Below are 17,079 nucleotides of genomic sequence, written 5' to 3'. Positions count from 1 at the left end.
GTGCATGGTATAGCCAGCTTGCTAATACAGCCTGGCCAACTTTTTTTTGCCTGCCAAACATACATGGCAAAACAGACTTTCCTGGCTACAAAATAGTGTTTATCCATCCAGGCCTACTGGATACAGGGAAAAAAGTGATCAAAGGATGTTCGATAAAACAGTGCTTGGACACACGTTACACAAGGAAATACAATATGCAATTCAATAGTAAAGTGAATGCATTTCTTCTCGATGACACTTACCCCAATGATCTCTCTCTCTCTCGCACACAGACGCACACACGCACGCACAAAGTGAGTGGATAAATCTGTGCTTTCTTACTCCAAAGTATGTTGTACTGTGATTCTGTCATGCTTTTGTCTTCTTATAATCACAGTTCTGTGTCCTTCCTTTTCTCACTCTATTTCAAAGGACTTCAGATGGAATTAATCTACAAGTGTAGTGTAAAGTAGACACAACACTGGACGAAAAAAAATCATTTCAAAGTTAAAACCATGAGAGTGAATGAGAGAGAGAGAGAGAGAGAGAGAGAGAGAGAGAGAGAGAGAGAGAGAGATGGATGGATGGATGGGCGAATTTGGTCTTCAGTGAATGCAGTGAAGCTAATGGGCATTTGAAGTGATGATGATGATGATGAACGTGATAATGATGAAGAAGAGGATCTGAGTAACATTCATTAGTGTAATCAGCTGATGGCTCAGCGTGCATGTTTATGTTAATGATAAAACTACATGCCAAAAGTGTACATCAACATATTACGCCGACTGTAGGAAACCACTATACAAATTCAAAACATTGGAAGAGGATATTTGAAACCCAACTTTCAATTATCAGGAAAACATACTAGATTAATGACACAGAAATCAGAGATCAATGAATCAGGAGCATTGAAATTGCTTGGATATGCATTCATAAAAAAAAAAACAAGCAAAAAAAAAAAAAACATAATGACACAGAAATCAGAGATCAATGAATCAGGAGCTTTGAAATTGCTTGGATATGCATTCATAAAAAAAAAAAACAAGCAAAAAAAAAAAACAAGCAAAAAAACCCCAAAAACATTATAGAATCCAAAATCAAACCCAACAGTGTGTAGTCTACCCAAAGCAATTTCTGTGAGTTATTTTTGCATTAGAAGACGTTCATAGCACACCACCAAAACACAAAAAGTATACCGCGTATATAATAATTATGGATACACAGGTTTATTGAAAGAGTATGTTTTTTTCCTGTCACTATACATAACAGGCACAAAGTAGATGAAACAAAATGGGAATCTTCTCCTTTTCTTTTCTGCATGTTAGCAGGGGCTACATTGGTCGGATAACGGTGGCATCACGATATTAAAATAGCCACGATATCGTGGTCGCAATATTACCATATTAACAGCAGCACGTGCGTCACAAAATATTCACCTGCTCCATCCGAACACAGCGTTGTCAAGCTCTTTTTGTCTCTCATGCCAACTTATATTTTGATCGTTATTGTATCGTGAGGTTCATATTGTGATAATATCCTATTGTGACATTTGGATATCGTTACATCCCCATCCGTTAGGGGTCGCCACAGCATGTCATCGTTCTGTCATAAGACTATCGTCTGCATCCTTCGCTCTAACACCTTATTTCTTCACTCACTACATCTATCAACCTTTCCTTGGGTCTTCCTGTAGCTCTCTTTCCTCGTAGATCCATCCTCACAATCTTACCACCCATATAGTCACAGTTTCTCCTCAGAACATGTACAAACCATTTAAATTTTAGTCTTCTCTCTCGAATTTTGTCCCTGCTGTACTCTGGCCCTTGTGCCTGAATCCAGGTCCCCTTCCACCTGTACTATATTGGACAGTTTTTAATTCAAATTTCTTTTTTTTTTTGGAAGTCTGCAATGTGTCTCGTTAGTTCGACTCCGCTCGTGTAAACCAATCAACACTCAGCATCTACTTAGGTCTTGTCCATGTACACCATGGCAATGTTCACACTGTAGCTCAATTCTATTTATTTATTTTTTTTGGCCATATGGGACACATAGCTTATTTTGTCATGCAATGTTAACAGTGCAATTATGATTTTGTTGGGACTCTTTCGTATGTGGCTATAAAACAGACGCATGCGATGCAGTATGAATGCTCATCCACACACATCCAACCTATTCATCATCAAAAGTCCAATAACTGGGTAGTGGAGAGAGTACTCGGGAGACTACTGACATCGTCCGTGAATATGCCAATTTGTTTTGAGTAACAGTTGTCTTCTTAACATTTGACTTTAATTAAATCCCACTTGAAACATAGACTGGAGATTGCAGTAATTCATCCACGCAGACGCTTCATTTATTACGTGTGGCAATGGCGTGACATCATCTTTAGTCGACGTGATTAAATGAGGAATTCGAGGAGCCTCGCCTCATATTCAGAAATCATGGGTGCTTCTTGTCACTCCAACCGCTCCTTTGCACCTCCCACCAGATATCCCATCATAAATGAAGGAGGTACAAATGTTTTGGGGTAAAAAGATAACGCCGGATCATTTAGGCGTGTCACAAATGCTCTGTCTGTGTGTCAGAGGTTTTGCTATCACCACAAATGTCCATTTTATGTTTCAAGTAGGATTAATTTCAAGTCAAATATCCACACTGTTATTCTTCACAATTTTACAGATGCAAAAACGGACTAGCGCAAAAACGAGCGTGCCTCCTTGTTGCTTATTCATTACGTCAAATGTGGAAAAACAGTGACGAGCCATCAAAACGTTTTTAATTGTCTTCATGTGGACAAATGCATTTGCGAATTAGCCGCCTACTACTGTTAACGACCAATCACAGCTCACCTGTTTTTTGGAGCTGTGCCATTCCTGGTGATTGCCGGAGCCCTGAGCAACAGTTATGTCATTCTCAGTCAACAAGAGTGACAAAATGGCCGTCCCCTAAGTTGGCTAAAAGCGTTTGGATTTTATTGCTTAACTCATATTCCATAAACAGAAAAAAAAATCTGAGAGCCATGTTTCGACTAGTGGGGCTATAGAACACATGCAAATAAAATTTTCGGGTTACTTCCCCTTCATGACAGTTGGGATGCTCCTTAATATGGCGGCGCGATAACAATTTCTTGTATTTAATTTTTTGAGGAGTGAGGAGTAAAAAAAGTTGTAAAAGAGTCATGAGATGAGCCCTATAGTACCTCTTCCCACCTTGCTACACTGGCAATATGCAAAAATAAAATCAGCCTCTGCATGCAGGACCAGATTTACTTCACTAATTTACTATTTACTTCCATGTTATCTTTCATTTTTTTGCTGGTGCATTTGACGTTACACTTTGTGCGCATGTGCGTAACATCACACAACCGTTCACTTTAAAAGTCATTTGCTTTTGTAATGAAAAGGTCGGATTTCACAAAAGAATCTGAATTTCAGATGAACAAGCAACGTTGGCATGGACAAAAAAAAATAGTTGGCCCTGAATTGAATATTTTGATGCACAACCTTTTGAGGCAGTCAAATGAATCAAATGATTTCTCAGACCATTTGGCCCAGCATCCCCGTGAGAAAGCTGCTCCATCTTTCTCAGATTTGAAGGTCACCTTCTCCAGAGTGCATCTACAGATGTTCAATGGGTGTTTTGGGGCTCATCCTGTAGAAGGACCCATGACTTGTAGCTTAGACTAAGCAAACATTTATCAGACTCAAAACCGCAGTGCCCTCGGGCCTTGGGTGACCCTAGATAATCTTGAGCTGATCGTCTGCCCTCAGCGGCGGTAACATTTCATTCGAATGTCTGCCTTACCAACTTTCAATGGTACTTTTTGATCCTGTGAACAAAATTTGCTCCCGAAACCCGACATTAGAGTCTTCAGATTTGATCTGACCTTAAACAATTTCAAGAGACTATGTGCACTGTGCAACAATGCATTTGCAGAACAGAATCAAGCATGGTAACCTTCTGTTGAGTAAAGGAAAACTGACGCTGATCACCCAAATATATTGAGATAATGAGATTTAATGAATGAGAATTAAAGTTGACAAGCCAGAAACTTTGTTCAATGAACTTAGGACAAATATGTCAGTGTTGGATGCTTTTCGCAAAAAACAATCAAGTCTTTTTTCCGACGTAAAAATAAATTCAAAGAAAAAAAAACAAGAAACAGAAGTCTCAAGTATGTTCTAGGGTTACTTTGTTGCATTGGGTACAGAGTGTCTTCATTCTGCGTAGAGTAGAATGAAATCTCTCTTACAAAGGTCTTTTGGAACAAAATGCACTGGCGTGTGTCAGAAATGATGGCCACAACCACTGATCACAAATCCTTCTAAAGCAGACGTGGGCAAACTACGGCCCGGGGGCCACATGCGGCCCGTTAAACGTTTTAATCCGGCCTGCCAAACTCGAAAACAATTAAATGAATAAACCTTGTTAATCTTTTATTTTCTAAATACCCTGATGTGTTAAACACAGAAATTTTGTTGTAATGCTTTTGTTCATTTTCATTTAAAATGAGATGGATTTTTATTTTTTATATGAGGTTACAAAGCACTCCATCCATCAGCATCCCCCTCAGTCAAATTGTAGAACCCATTGTGGCCCACCAATCAAAAAGTTTGTGCACAAAAAACAATATTCAAGAAAGCTTAAAAACTAAATAACAGACACTGACCTAAACCCCATTGAACAGCTGTTGAAGGAGCTATATCACAAACTCTAGAGAAGGAACCCTTGAAAGGAGACGGATGGATGAGTTTGTTCATGAGGGGTGAGTACCTTCATTATTATTGCGAGGTGCACAAATCATTTGATTGCACTGATTGCAAGAAACAAAAACAACTAAAGATGACTTGAAACTTGAAAATGGCACATGCCAGAACACCCCCCCAGATAAATTGCACTGATTTGACTTTGGCTACATCAGCCACCGTTTGGATATCATTCATGCTTTGACAAGGGAAAGACATCTTTGAAGGATGTCATCTCAAAAAGACAAACCTGCTCTTTTTGAATATTTAAATCTCCGTAACTCAACAGTGCCCACAATAAAAACACACAAAGTCATTCTTATTGATTGTTTGTAAGTGATCTTTGAATAAGTAGACGTGGTGTTAATTATGCATGAGGTAGAACTCTCATGACTATGGAGAGTCTCTGATGCTAGATCGGCACTGATTGTGTATAAAACATCTTTTTAAAAGCTTGTGTTAAGTCACCATTGACACACTTCAATATTAATAAATCCTTGAATATAATATTCCCTTTATTAGTCCCACAATGGGGAAATTCGAGATTCGAACCCAGGCCTCCTGGGGAGACTGGGTCCTGAACGCGGCGCCTTAGACCACTCGGCCATCCTGAAGCCCTTATTGGTTATTTATCTGACATTTGATAAACACTTTCATTCTTAAATACCATTTAGTCTTGTGACAAACACTGAACATTCTAATGAGTATATATAATTTCAATCTCAACGGGCAAGCGACTCCATGGAATATTTATTAGTCACTGACCGAAACACTAAATAGATTTTGATGAATGGTATTTATGTATTTAACATCATCTCACTGATTGCCCTGATTACAACGTGCAAAATCACATGTTGAAAATATTTTCTGGGGGTTGATGTCCAATGTAGTATTTATTACATAAAAATGTAAAAACGGAGTAGTAAATGAACCCACACTGCATAGACTACCTTGCAGTGGAGCAAAGAGTGAGCAAATGAGCGTGAAAGCAAAAGGTGACTTTTGACAGTCAACAAGCAATTCATAGGTTGATTTGCTTGGTGAAACTCATAATCACAGTCATAAAACGTCTATACGACTTGATTATTCGGTTCGCTGATGAGCTGGAGCTGACTTTGGCCAAGAAGAGTGGTACAACCTGGATTGATCTTTGGCTAATTGTGGGAAAAACAATACTACTGAGCGAATTTTCACTAGTAATTGCTGAAAATGATTATTGTGTTAGGTGTTTGGCAACTTTAATCATTGAGAAACACTTTATTGGTATGCTCATGAAAGTAATGCTCACAAATACTGAATTGCACCCATTTTGAGCATGAGTGATCATAAGGAATGGAATGCTGCTACTACGGGTCCCAAAATGCACAGCAATAACTGCTGAGATGTCCCATGTTCGAATGCCCACACCTTTGATTGTACTGAAGTTTCAATACAAGTTATAAGACACACTTAAACAAAGCCTGAAATTAATCCCCACTGTTGATTGACTTTGGCAAAGAATTATTAAGCTAGGGCTATTTACCAATTGAACATGTTTATTATTGTGGTTGGCGTTTGCGCTCATGTAGAGCTGTACTGCATTTTGCTAAGAGGTGTTTCTAATATTTCGGTTAACTTATTTAGTTTAAAAATCAGCTTGAAATTGTAGAAACAGTGCTAAGTATGATGCTGTACAGGAAATTAAAAATTCAATAATAAACACTTTGTTAAATAATTCTCTGAATGGGTGCATTATACTTCAACATGTATGTACTGAGTGTGTGTGTGCGCGCATGTATGCACTGTTTTGTGCGTGTGTATGTAATTGGCAATTGAAAGCCTCTCAACTGAAAATGCCATTGTACGGGTGTTGCTTTACTGCATGTCGGTGAGATACATGAACGTAGGTTTATGTATGCATGTATGCATGAGCATCACGCCTATTATGGAATGCCTATTCTTTGATGTTTGTCAGAACCAATATATATTTAAAATCCAAACTTCAAGCTACAGGTTTTTATACTTAGAAGTAATCCTCTTGGAGCCTGAGCCTAACCCACTTTCCAAGCCTTCTCTGCTACGCCTTCATGCAGTCCTGGAAGGATTCATCCAGGAACTCCCTCTATTCTGTTGTTACAGCCATCTTGACGTGATGCACATCCTCCGAACGCGTCCCAATGATGAAGAAAGAAGAAAAAAAATCCCATATTGACAGATTGGGTGAATAGGGAGGTTGCACCTGCACAGCTTTGTGCTTCTTGGCCAGGAACAGTCAGATGCTCAGGGCATTGTGAGCAAGTGAATGGTCAAGCAGCCATGGGTTATCCTGCCACAACTCTCCCAGCTTTCAATTTAACAAGACAAATGCCGCATGATCTCTTTGTGTACATGCTGGTTGTGTGTGTGGCCCAAATCGAAAAGGAAAACTTGTAGTTAGTCTCTCTCTCCCTCTCTCTCTCTCTCTCTCTCTCTCTCTCTATATATATATATATATATATATATATATATATATATATATATATATATTGGTGAAACCTGTCGTAAAGCTTTTGAACGTGTAAGCAAACTCAAAGGAGGTTTTCAGAGGTGAAAATGGCTTTATCCTGTATGTCTCAAAGCTAAAACAGGGTAACAAAATATCACCAATGAGTGTCATTATTAAGGATTGTTTATTATTATTATATTATTATTATTATTAGTAGTAGTAGTAGTAGTAATGCACTAATTAAAATGTGTGGTTTGCTTAATTTTGTCATGGTTGAGCATCTCTTAAATTCACATCTAAGAGTCGCCTCTGTTTGAATCCATTTATTTTTATTTTTTAAATATGAACGTTCAATTATCCGACGTGGTGGGAGAGAGGAAAGGGGGAAAGAGAACGGGATCAAGATAGAGCGAGCGAGCCTATATGTGTGCGTGCGTGCGCGCGTGAGTATGCGTGCGCGTGTGCGTGTGAGAGAGCGTCCCTGTTGGTTGGACTCAGGTTTACGCGACTGAGAAGAGAAGCGGGGCATACTGACGCGAGCGAAGCAACTTGAGACTATTACGCCAAGATCTCCCGTCTAAGGTAAATGAGCGACCAATTCGTCCAACTAATTGCACGTCTCTCTTGTCGATATGAGCACGTTTAGCAGAGGTCAGGCTGACTGAGGATCAGACCCAGTTTCCTCTGGTTAGGAATTCTGGGGCTCTCGCCTCTTCCTGTCTGCTCCTATCTTCACTCCGTAGGAAATTAATCATTTGAAATTAAGAAAACTGCGCAGATACTTTGTGTAACGAAAACCGATAGTGCAATTGTTGTGTGCGATAGACGCTGCGTTTTGCGTTATTTGCGTCAGACATTCCCAACTGGATTTGACTTTCTATTGAAATGACTTGGTGTAACATCGGCGTGATTGTTAAATTTGAATGAAAGACTTAATCCAAATAAATTGTAATCCACTGTTAATAGAGACCTGTCCCCAATGGCGGGCGCGCTCTGTTCCATCTTCTTTGGGTTATATCTAAAATCAATTGGTGATGTACAGCGTGCTTTGAATCGTCGGTACGCGCGTCATTGACGTATCAAGTATATATTAATTATAAACAAATAACGAGCCAGAGGGTTTTCACTTTTGTGGTGCAAATTGGACTGGTTTTACGCACCAGCGCGGACTCGGAACAGACGGCGTGTGCGTCCCCCCCACCCCACCCCGCGTCGACCAGCAGCCGTCACCGGAGACCGAGAAACAGCAGCCCACGGACTGACTGTCTGTCACACACCGAGCAGTGACACCAGCCCCCGGGGCCAGAACATTTTTACCTGCTCACCGCCCATATGTGCTATTTCCAGTCGGTTCATCGCGTCTCTAATGAGCTTGATCGGCGACAAAAGCCCCACCGGATTGCATTCATTTATTATGCGACCCGAGAAGTCGCTGATAATAAGTACTTCGTCTCACATCCAGAGAATGTAAGCCGTTTGTGTTTGTGCAAAAGGCTCATTTGTACGCTCGGCACAAGAGTACCTATTAATGTTTATGTTTGTGGCACCATAGGACTCTATTGGGCCTCTGGGAAATACATTTGCTTGGATTTATGACCTATTTTCTCAGGTTATATCGATTATTGCCGCCCGCCATGTACTATGTCTTTGTAAGAGCGAGAAAAGTGGGTCTGCCACATCTATATATAATTTGCTGATGTTACAGGGGGCACAGAGAGGTTTTGATCCACTCAACTCCGAAAGCTGGGTCAATTCTCAAGAGTGAAAGCTGTGCACTGAAAGCCCCTTGTTGAACACATAAAAACTAATGTGGGAAATGATTGCAATCGCTTACATATACATGCATATGAAGAGCCTTAAGCGACTGTAATGAGTCTGATCAGTGCCAGGCATGTTTATGTATGTGGTAAGCTCATGTATTATACATTGGCGTTGCATCAGGCTGCAATCGTGTGTCAATGTCATGACAATGTGTGCTTGCTTTAAGTGTTACGAAGAGCGTGTGTATGAATGCATGACTTATCACTGTGCTTGGATTTCTCTGTTTTGCTTGGAAAAAATTACATGAAAAGTTATATTTTATGCACACAGTTTTTTTTTCCTGGTGTGTGTCAGCATTCAGTAATGTTTTTTAAAAAAGTTCCCGGAGGTACATGAAGAAGGTCATTTTAAAAGGGGAACGGGTGAATTTTAGACATGATTTATTCTGGCCAGAAATATGATCTTATATTTGAAAGAAAACAGCAAAATGAAATGATGCTGAGGAAGAAGAGGGACAAAGGTGTGGCTGTTGAAGACATCCTGCCCAGAAACAGATGAGTCAGAGACCCCAATCCCCATTTTTAGTGGATTTCTGAACTTCTGCTATGGCTGAAGATGTAGTGAAAGAAAAGATTGGAGCAGGACACATTTTTAAATACAGTCTAGAGGCACGAGTAGAGAATGAATCCCCTCCCTCGCTTCGAGACGTTAGTTATATCGTTTGTGCCCTCCAAGTTTGCGGCTCACTAGCGTAATGGCAGTGACATGCGCTTAATCATCTGCTTTTATCTGGGGTCTGCAGTTAAAGTCCAGCATGCCACTAGTGCATAGTAATCGAATGATTCATTTTTTATTCAGATCTCCATTAGCTGCTGCACTTGGCCACAGCCAATTTTTCGGGGCTGCAATTAAGAAACGACACACTGTCTCCTCAATATAGTGGTACCTTGCTGCAAAAAAAAAAAGCATTTCAATTTCAGCAAGCATAAATCATGTCATCCATTCAATTTCACAAAACCAGCGTAGATGATACATCATTAATTGAAAACAAAACTCGAGGTGCACGTTGGCAAAATGTTGTAAAGACACTAAGTGGTCTAAATGAATTAAAATGTAAATGAGACCACGAAATCACAACTGCTATCATTGTTGATTCGTCATGTGCACACTTTTTAACACCTTATTCCACAAGGTGAATTATTGAGTGATGAGCTAGTATTGATCATTAAGAATTCTGCAGGTTGCATGGAAACCATTGTTTCTATTTTGGCTGTAATGAGCAGAGGTGCCGGTGATTCAGTCTCAACACCTCCACACATTGATGCACATAATGCAAAAGTCAGTCTGACTGGAAGCATATAGCTGGCATCGGATACAGATGGAATACCATCTCCGGAAAAACAAGAATGATACGACTGCAAAGTAAGAGATATTTGTGTGTGCTTCAAAAAGTTGGTTGTAATGTTTTGCCAGGACTGCAGAAATAGCTCTTAAAGACTGTTCTAAGACAAGTAAATGTCTCTCACATCAAACCCTATCAGGGATTCAACCTTTGTAAAGTTTACTTCTTATCATTTGGTGTTAGGGAAACTGCTCTTCTCCCAATAGTGGCAAAAGCACACAGCGAATGTGCTAAATGATCAGTGAGCCTTTACTTGCCTTTGATTCCCTCCTAATGAGAGTGGGAGAACCACCAAGATGAGCGCCCATGGGGGCTTTTCTCACCAGACCGAGCGTGTGGCAGCCGATGGACGTGCACCATTCATTAGCTGACAATGCTGTGCAATGAATCAGACAGCGCAGCCTCTCAGGAACGAGAAAACAAATTCTTGGTGATCAAGACATGAACACTCCCCAAGGGCCAGCGATAACATAATGGTAGCGCTCCCTTTGCAATTGATTCGTATAGGAAAGGAAACAAGGAATTTCACAGATGTTAAGATCCTTCAGTTCCTTCGTGATTCCCAGGATCAGCGAAGATTATACAAGCTTTATAAAACCTTCGGCAAAGTGCGTTTCTGCTGGTGTCAGTCTTTTGAAGGGGGAGGGAAAAGGCTTGTGACTTGGCTGTGACTTTGCGGGAAGCGATTTCTTCGCAATATCGCCTCCAATTACCTGCTCAAGGCGAGTGACTGACGAGTGATAGTTTTTTTTTTTTTCACCCATTCGTGCCGCTCGCTTTAAAATTCTCACAGATGTGAAAGATGATGAGGGGCATGTTTCCTCGGCGTCCCTTTTGATGGCGATCAATCACTGGAGGTGAAGACACATGATTGCTGATACTCCCTTGTAAAAGCTTGGAATTCATCAAAGGTTCCGTTACAAAGCAAATCCTCTGTAGTCCCATGACGCAATGTTCTCTCTCGATTGGGGTTAGAGAGGAACACGGCGACCTCCTCCTGAGTTATGTCGAGACATGGATGCTGGGAGGTGAGGTGGACCGTCGTTCAGATGATATGCTTGAACGGAGGAGTGTTTGGTGTCGCTGTGGGTCACGGTCTGATTGATTTCTGTCTGACGCTGCTGTTTACTCTAATGCGCATAGCGATGCTTGAAAAGTCATACATAATCAAAAGCTTATCCAGAGTTTTTTTCTTTGACAATCCTGTATTTGCAACCTTTAGGTGGTCCGTGTTCCAAATATGACTGAATTAGACGGGTGGAGGCACATCAGCTCTGAGTTGGATGTTTATTTGGATGGGTGAGATGAAGGAGGACCCCAGCGATAAATGTACAACATCGCGCTTCACAGGAGACACGACTATTGAGGAAGACAGCAGGACTCTCAGAGCGGAATGTGGCTCCTAGTGTGAATGTGTGTGCTCTCGGTTTATTTACAAATTCTCCCAAGTGCGCTGAAAAGAATAGACCAGAAAGTGACAAGATGGCAGCCCAAAGAAAATTCTATACCACTTTTGTGCTTATGCTTTTTTTTTTTCTTTGTTTTTCTGAGTGCGTTTGTTGAAAATGGATGACGAATAGGATCAGCTAAACCCAAGTGACAATATTCTGGAATTATTTTTGATGTAATATCGAATATTAGGATTTGATACCTTATGATTGCTGCTCTTAAGAATTTTCACAACCTTTCTGGAAAGATCTAATTAGGTCTGAGTGCCAGACTCGCCCGGAAGAAATCAGCAAGTGTGTTAATTTTGTTTTTATCAAACGGTGCATTTCAGTAGCATTGGACTCTTTAACTATTTCAAGGGGAAGAATTATTTTCCGTGGCTTCTATGTTGGTCAACAATGAAGCGTTTGTATTGAGCGATATCCAGCAGTTATCGTTACTTAATCTCGTAAAGATGCAGTAAACTTTAAATGTTTTCATCGCCAAAATAAACAGGACCCAGACATTACTGTACAGGATTTTTAAGATTTTTATGAATCCAAGTACTTTACTCTGAAATTACATTTTTAAATAATGTTGATGAAACATTCCCTGTAGTAGAGATTTGATTTTGATCGAGTGATGCAATTTAGGTGAACACAACATTCGAATGAGGACGCGCAACTATTTTGCATCCAAGAGAAGAAAAACTGTACTTCAAATAAGTTTGACCTTTTGCTTGTCAATCGTCATGTACTGCAATTCTCCGCCCGATGGCAACCAAATACAATTAATGGTGGTTGACTTGATGATGTAATTGCCTTAGAGCTACGACAAATTACATTTAAAAAAATTGTCCCCTTAGAGTAGGCCTACTGCATGGGCAGCAAACACCATACAAGTTGAAGCAGTATATTAGGTTTCATTTAAATTATATTCTGGTAAAGTACTCCGCAGCATCACACTCCATAAGAATAACGATTCCTGACACGAACCACTCCAAAAACAAGGCAAGATAAAACATATCTTATAAAACAAAATTTACCGCAACATAAAAGCAGTTCAGATGTAATGTTTTCACAAGTCATCGTAAGAACAGTGCATTACTTTTGATACATATTCAACTGTATTTTGAAGAACTCTGCCCTGGCGAGTCATTATGGAGTGTGCAAGTGGTGTGATGATACACATGACCTTATATTACGTACAATGATAACGATAAAGATAAGGAAGGAAGATGTCACTGTGCTCTCCTGAGACAGAATGAGTGCATCATAACATAATTTACTGTCCTCTAGCATTTGAAAAGTATATTTTAATGTGCACTATTTCATAGATGGGCACTTTACTCTAATTTGCTAGTCAGTCCCACATCCTCCGTCTGCGACCTGGGAACCCGTCCGTACTTACACTTTCGTTCTTATTCATACAAACGACCGTCCTCCGTCGCCGTCCATCTTCGTCCTTTAAAAGTGCTTCCATCCTTGCATTTACTCCTCCGAAACACCAAACACCACCCCCCGCATGCAAAAAAAAAAAAAAAGAGAGAGATAGAGCACGAGCCAGTATATTACAAGATTTCATTCTGCTCCGAGTGCAAATATTTGAATTCGGAACCATTCAGTGCCAGGAAAGAAATGCCCATCAATGTATAATTCTCCGTAAACTGGTGTACAGATTTAAATTCCCTCGGTCTCGCTTATTCTGATTTAAAACACGGACGCATGCAAATTGAAATTTTAATAATTTCACATTGGGTATTGACAGATTAACAGAGCTTTGTATGCATCATAGAGTCAACCAATTGATACTCAAAAAATCATGAATTATAATCATCATTTGAAATATAGGCTTAACTTCCTTGCATAGGTTTTCGTTGCAGTTTTTGGTGCTCAATTTTTGATTCACAACGTTGTCAGTAATTTTCTGAGATGCTGTATGCGCCTGAGGGAGGACTTACTACGTAGGTGTGTGCATGAGCTGGTGGTAATGTTGATCTGCACAGCTGCATGTTATCATATCAGCCACAGAGAGGGGTGTGTGCGTGTGTGTGTGTGTGTGTGTATGAGTTTAAAAAGAAGCATCCAGTATCAGCTGCCACCTTTGACGTACAAATACCTTAGGAATTCTGTATATCCTTTTGTAAATTTGCCCACCAAGCAAAGGTAATTGGCTCATTCCTGTGTTAAATAGCTGCTCCTACAGGACACTGACTTGGCTGGAATTGTTTCCAGAAGACTGTGTCTGTCGCTCCGCTTCTCAGGGACTTTGAGGCACATTACATACTGAATTATTGTATGATAGTGATGAACGGATTAGTGCATACAGCACAGTGCTCCTTTCTACATACAAAGTCTGAGAGAATGTTGGGCCAGTCACTTCTGGCAGAAGCATTTTCATGTGTTGGGTGAGTAAATAATTAATAAATAAAACAAATTCTCTCTCTGTCTCTCTCTCATATATATATATTATATATATATATAATATATATATATATATTACATATATTATATACATATATATATATATATATATAATATTTGTAAAATATATATATATATAAAAGAATAATATATATATATATATATATGGTTGCAAGAGATGCAACGTTACGTCACTACTATGTGGTGCCAATTTAGTTGCCGCTTAGTGAGCCATACAATTAAACAAAACAGTTTTGCAGTTTTGGGGATTTTATTCATTGCCCAAGTCTCTTAAAGCTCTAATGTCTTATTTTCATGCTCAAGTTGACGCAGCAGTTTCATGCTTCCATTGAGTTTTGATATGAAAGAAGTGGTGCGTAGCTTTACCAAAATCATTAGCCACACATCCTGCACCATCTGGGGCTTTGACCGCTCCTTTCCTATCAGTCTGCTTTAAATGACATAGCGCAGATAAATGTGTACTTGCAATCAAACCCACATGTGACTCTTTTAATGCCCATTTTAACTGAAGCTGCACAGTAGCCAGACACGCAATGGTTGCCTGTTGTTCCCTACCTCAGGGCAAGGGTTTAATGTTTAGCTCCAGCTGATGCAGCAGTTCAGAAAAAGAGGAAGGAAAAGGGTCAAAATTGCCCGAGCTGGAAAAAAAAGAGATGCATAGATGAATGAATTCTCAGCAAAGATACAGATGTTCACATCTGTGTGTCAGAGAGAGAGAGCCAAGCAGCATGTATAATTCCGTGACAAATCTAAAAACTGTCTTCGTTAGGGTGCATGATAATATGGATGAAAGAGCACAATTTTTGTACGCGGTAAGGAGAGGAGCTTCATCTGTGTGAGTCCTGATAGTGACAAAAGTCAACGACAAGACATTGAGTCTGGTATCTTTTGAAACCAGCATTCAATCCCTGTAAAAGCCTGCTGGACATGTTGCCAAGTGAAACGGTTGAAGGGGCTAGTTTAAAGCAGATTTGCTGATATCAACGCCGAGTTGATGAAGTGTCAGCACCCCTCAGTGAGTTAAATAAAAACACTGTCGTGAAAGGAATACTGGTTCGATCCCTTGCCAAATTGTATTGATAAATAGCATGATTGATAGTTAAATGTGCTGTGTGCGTTAACGGTTAGAGTGACTTTACCCTGTTAAGACAATGCAGCATGCGCACTGCTTATGCACGTGACCAGATGTGTGCATCTGTTCATTTTCCAGCCTCTTCATTGGCGCTTCGCAGGGGTGCATGCTTCAGAGCATGAAGTTCATCAATATTGAAATTAATGTGTTGTGGTTCAGTTGTCATACGCGATATTTCAGCCCTGCGATGCACTTGAGGAGGCTTTTTGATGAATGGGCAATTAGTCGCCGAGTCCTCATGCCTGGTGGCTGACTGATCTCTTTTTAATGGCACTCTTCTTTCTTTGATAAAACACAAAATGAATCATCGATACTCCAACCCCTGAGGAGCATGCGACGCCGAATATAATTGTAATTTGGTTTGTAGCAGAACATTGGCGGTCAAAGCAGTGTCTATGTGCGTGTGTGGATGCAAAGTAGTTTGAAAATGAAACTTTTGTGGTAATTACGGTCAACCACAGTTGGATGCCCGTGTTTATTTTGCTTAAGCATTATACAGCTTATAATCCCCTCGGGTGTGCGTTCATTATTATAAGTCTATCTAGATGATCAACATTGATCTAATAAATGTGTCCTTGAGTCGCCGTGTGCTGAGTGTCCCAGCCCAGCTTTTTGTGCTTAGAACTCCAACTGTGTCTCATTGTTTTTAGTTCCTTTTAGTGTTTGATGCTGTCAAAGCACAGTCCAATTAGATGTGGCACGTCTCCCCTCTGAAATCCACTCTTAGACTTCACTTCTTCCCTTTTGATACTTTAATCAAAAAATCGTGTTTTTATGAATCATTAATGCCTCCGGAATGAAAAGACAAGAAGAAAAGCTCAAAGAAGTAAAAGTCGTGTTCCTCCGGTGGATACATCTCCGGAGGAGGGGTGTCTTCAAGCATCTTAAACCACACAGTATAGCCGACCCGGAGCTATTGCACCTAAGTGGCATCACATTTATATATTATATTGAGTTTAGATTTGTCACAGAAGGTCACCTAGTGCTTTGCTGCAGTTTCCGAAGCAAACAGAGCAGGTTTGAAATGAAGTGATTAGTGTCATGATATCTGGGCAGATGAGCTTGGAGGGCTCGAAGCACGGGGACAATAATCTCCTAATATGACATTGCAGGAAATGTGAGTCTTATTTCTGTCTGTGTGCAATGGGCGCATTTGGATTTTAAAAGAGAAGAGAGGAGTCTTACTATGCATTTTTCCCCGCAGCTTATAAAACAGTCGCTATTTTTCTTAATAAAAGGTTTCTGATATTCTTCAGGCAAAATAATAATGATAAAGAATTACCGAACACTTAACATGCAACTGTAATAGTGTGGCTGCAAAAGAGCCACTGTGGACGCTTGTCTCTATTCTCCAGAGCAAATGTTTTTTTTTTTTTTTTTTCTACGATGATTGACAGTGGACATTGTCCATTGTTGCAACCACTAGGTGAGCGACTACTGGATGGAATTTGCATAAAATGCCAACAGAAGTAAAGTCAGACCCAAGTGTAAATGCTTTTAAATCAAGATTGAAAATGTTTTTCTTTGAAACTATTTTTAGTTATCTTTTTTGCCAGTATCTTGTTCTCGCGCTGTGCTTTTAGTAATTTTAGTATGATACTTTTTATTTCACTCTGATTTTATCCTAAATTGTTTTGTTTCTTTTTTTTTATTTACCTTACTTTTAAATGTCTTCAATTCTTTTGTTTCGTTGATTTAATGAAACGTCACTAAAACTACAACTA

At 39.9% G+C, this 17,079-nt stretch overlaps 1 protein-coding gene across 1 annotated transcript in view; it reads left to right on the top strand.

Annotated features, from left to right (window-relative positions):
• Positions 1-7,645: 7,645 nt before the first annotated feature.
• cdh24b (cadherin 24, type 2b) overlaps positions 7,646-17,079 on the top strand; it is a 175,961-nt gene continuing 166,527 nt past the window's right edge. The window contains exon 1 of the mRNA XM_088310657.1: positions 7,646-7,770. The gene's annotated coding sequence lies outside the window, so the exon portion shown is untranslated. The remainder of the gene's footprint in view (positions 7,771-17,079) is intronic.

Source organism: Idiotropiscis lumnitzeri, chromosome 12 (genome assembly GCF_059441095.1).
Source record: "Idiotropiscis lumnitzeri isolate Australia: NSW breed Sydney's pygmy pipehorse chromosome 12, RoL_Ilum_1.0, whole genome shotgun sequence".
Classification (NCBI taxonomy): Eukaryota; Metazoa; Chordata; class Actinopteri; order Syngnathiformes; family Syngnathidae; genus Idiotropiscis; species Idiotropiscis lumnitzeri.
This window is presented reverse-complemented; position numbering and strand designations above follow the sequence as displayed.